The sequence below is a fragment of the Anser anser genome (genome assembly GCF_964211835.1).
Source record: "Anser anser genome assembly, chromosome: 3".
In the NCBI taxonomy this organism is placed as follows: Eukaryota; Metazoa; Chordata; class Aves; order Anseriformes; family Anatidae; genus Anser; species Anser anser.
In genome coordinates, this window is record NC_139722.1 from 37,582,528 (window position 1) to 37,586,508 (window position 3,981).

The 3,981-nt window shown below is 38.3% G+C and overlaps 1 long non-coding RNA gene across 1 annotated transcript; it reads right to left on the bottom strand.

Moving 5' to 3' along the window:
* Nucleotides 1–380: 380 nt before the first annotated feature.
* LOC310898147 lies at nt 381–1,925 on the bottom strand. Its single transcript, XR_014582995.1, has 3 exons — nt 1,851–1,925; nt 807–843; nt 381–698 (listed from the first exon to the last, which is right to left on the bottom strand). It is a non-coding gene; the product is annotated as an uncharacterized lncRNA (long non-coding RNA).
* Between the last annotated feature and the right edge of the window lie 2,056 nt (nt 1,926–3,981).

Here is a 3,981-nt window from a genome sequence, read left to right on the forward strand (position 1 = left end):
TTAAGATCTCTTCTGAACACGGTTTTAAGATCATCCAGACCTTCCTACATCTTCCCAGTCTGATCTTAAACTTAAAATGACTGACTGTGTTGTTCTGATGACAAATACTACAGTAATGAGCCAGGGCGTGAGTATTTTTCAAGCTGAAAAACAGAAAAGAATCATTAGATCTCTGATAAATCAATGATTTGAACAAAAACACTATCATGAATAAAAGAAACAGAAGACAGTCCATCAATCTTAGTGACAGACAGCAGAAATGGGATATAGGTACAAACTGTATTTTTTTATTATTTTGTTATCTTACGAGAATGCAGTGTGCTTAGGCAATGTGTCACTATCTTTCAGTGATATATTTAAGCAAACCATCATTCGGGAGAGACATCCATCAGCAAAGAGTAGACAGGAAATAGCAACTAGTAAATATATTCTCAATGTTTCAGGTCAAACAAGAAAGAAAATTTATGTGATTAGCAGTACAGGCCAAATATGGATATTTGTTCATATTCGAAGCAGCTGTTGCTCAGCTTGACTATCATTCTTACCTGTGAACATTCACAAAAGCAAGCATTATGTGTGAACAAATATTTGGGGTTCAGCTGTTCTTCATACAAATACTCTTCTTCATGCATGAGCAACAGTAATGTTCATTATTTTCTATTCAACATCTGCACTTCTGTTTAAACTGCTCCAGTTCTCTGCTCAGGGCAAAAACAGATTCAGGATGATACAGGTGACCAGACATTACAGTGAAATCATCTCAGCTGGGAATGGACCATACTTGGCACAGAGATTGTCTCACATACCTCTCTCCTTTAGGGAAGGGAGCACGAGGAACATTTCCTGAGAATGAAAATGGAATTATGTTTTTCTATCAGTCATAAAACTTGCAATATAAAGTTAGATTAATAAAAAGAAGGACAGATCAGAAGATGAAGGATAAATCAATAATTCACCCATGTCTATTATGCTGCTGTCAAGTTCCTGCACCAAGAGAGGGTTATATTGGATTTTCAAAGGCAAATAAGATTCTTACTCTCCACAGCCAAGGCTAACATTCCCTCTGGCTGGGCTATTGGCCAGAACTGGACAACGAACTCTCCATCCCATAAAGGAGACCTCTATCACTTCACTTGAGGGAATAGCTTCTTCACTTACCAACGACAGCACTTGCACTAAAAGCGTTAGCAGAAATCCAGCACTGATTCTTGCTGGGGCACTTGAACCTGATACTGCTGCTGCTGTCCTCCCTTTCCTCCAGCAAACAGTTCTGCTCCATTACAGCTGGAGGACAGGGTGTATGTCTTCAGCTCAGCCACGTGAGCTTACAGCCTGATAGCTCAGCACAGACTACTTCTTTAGATGTTTCTGCCAATGAACTGGACCGAAGTGGGACAGCTGGGGCACGAATCTGCGTGCCCTTCTGCTCCTGCTGCAGGAACAACAGTCTGCAGCCCTGGGGCACAGCAGGTGACAGCTGCTCTAACAGCTTATCTCCTCCATGGCTTACTTCTGCAGGGCAGATCTGACAGGCCTTGCTCTCATCTTACTTCATGTTTGTTTTTTTTCTGATTCCCCAGGGTGTGGGATCATGGAATTTCATTTTCTTTTTCTTTTTAAAAAATGCTTTGCAATCACACATGCACACACTCACAAGCACTCATACACACACACACAAAACTTGAAAAATTGAATTCTAAAGGCTTATAAAAGAGAAGACAAATGTAAAATTTATTTTCAAAATAAATCCCATGCTTCTTAATCTCATGCACCTTCATGATTTATTCAACTTCATTATTTGTTGGGAATACTGTGACTGGCAATACCCTACAAACAGGGAATCAACCAACCCAGTTAAGAAGATCTGACGTATTCTGTCAAGAATATGAATTTCCAGGAACAGTCCATCAAAATATTCATTTGACTGGAAAAACAAAACCAAATAACACAATCAAAGGGTGAAATTCAGTAGGACAAAATCTAATCAAAGATGCATCCACTATGAACTAGAATAGGCACCAGGTGACAGGACATAGTAATGGAGCAGAAGATGGCTAAAAGCTCCCAGTTTGTTACAGTCAGTCTCATGATGAATTTAAACAGCCACCTGCAATATGTTACAGATATATTAGTGCAACAATCAGAGCATGTAAGTAAAAGTGAAAGATCAGAACTTCCAGGGAATGCAGCAAACAGTGCTGGTTGTTCCTGTCCCAGAAAGAGGACCTCAGCCTGGGAAAGGCACAAAAAGCAGCTATTTCAGTAATAAGGGGCTGGGCAAAGTCTTCATATGAGAAAATCTTTAAATGGATCATCTTGTTTGCTCTAGAAAAATGAAGGCTAAGAAAGCATGAGACTGTTGCATATAAAAACGTGTGTAAACGTACTGCCGTATCAATGATACCTGTTTTGATAAGGTCTTTTTACAGCCCCTTTAACAGCGCTACTCTCTGGCCGATGCTTTGTGCCAGACTTACAGTAAACCACAAGTTGCCTCCTAACTTTCCAGTGCACTGAGTTTAAGGTATTGCTGAAGAGCTAAACTAGATGGTGGGAAATTCGGATCTGACATTATTGCTGGATTAGGATCTTCCAATAGGTGTCAATGTAATCACCTCAGAGTTTCATATATGGAAAAACAAAAAATTGTGCAGGTGTGCAATTGTCATGATTTGTATTAATATCATGTAAGTGTCAAATAATGAATGCAATAGAAGCCAAATTATGACCTCTGTAACACTTCAGTAACTTCAGTGGACAAGCCCAAGACACAACAAAATAGTGCTTGTTCTTGATTTCGGGCTTGAATAAAATTATAAAATTATAAAATAAAATAATATTTTTTAGCTACCAAAAGGGGATTTAAAACTCATTTCAGATCTTCAGTCTTACAGATTCCTCACAAAGAGTGTGTTGGAAAAGTCTGCTTCTCTTATAGCCATTTCTTTATGAAGGATTTGATTCCAGTTTAGAAGTTATCCCATATATCTATACATAGGAGTCACTTAGAATCCGTGCCTTGCAATGCACATCTATTATTTTAATGGCCTACTTTTCGAATGCAATCCTAAAGCTTAAAAAGAGCTGAATTTTCTGGTAATAGGCTTAGTTTTCCCAAATGGTATTATGATAGATAGAGATTTCTTGATGGAGTTAACAATACTTCATTGAGCACAGCCAATGAAATTTACATTTCCACATATAGAAAGATTTGCTAAAGAACCACAGCGTAAGGAGGGGGGAACTTGTTGTACTGAACCTGTAACTGAGATACAGTAAGCCAATTAAATTATGCTCCAGAATTGACCAAACAGAGCACTGACATTGATATATTAATCAACTGTTGATTAATACCACAATATTAATACTTTGAAGTGACACATTAATATACTCCCCAACCTTAAGAAAAATAGTCTGCCAGGATATATTAGTTCACTGAATGGTGTACTTAAAGTGGCTGTTTGTAAAGATGACAAAATATGACAATCACATAGTTTATACAACAGGGCCATGTTTTGTAGTAATGTTTTTCCAAGCAATTCTGTTTTGTTAATTCTGAACCCATCTCAGAACCAGAAAGTCCAGGCTATGCTTCTGACTCCACAACTGTCCTTGATAGGAAACTGTGCCATTCTACTGCTCTTGGTATTTCTTTGTGAGTGGCCACCTTCCCCACATCCTTAAAGAAAGGCTGCCAGTCTTATTCCGTAAATACAGCCTTCTTGATATCCACATATGCAATTGTTGTATATTCTGAGACATTAGCAAGAAAGAGGTGATTTGTTACAGAGCGGCAAAACAGTTTAAAGAGAAATGGCAAATCCATAAAACCAGGCTTGGACTATAGCTGGATACCTTTTGTATTTTTTTTATCAAGGCAAAAAGCTGTTCAATAAGCCTCCTGCTTCAGTAGGGACTTGTGGGGCTGTGTACTAAGAAAAGCAGTAAAAACTATTTGAAAATCTTACTTTGGCACTGAAT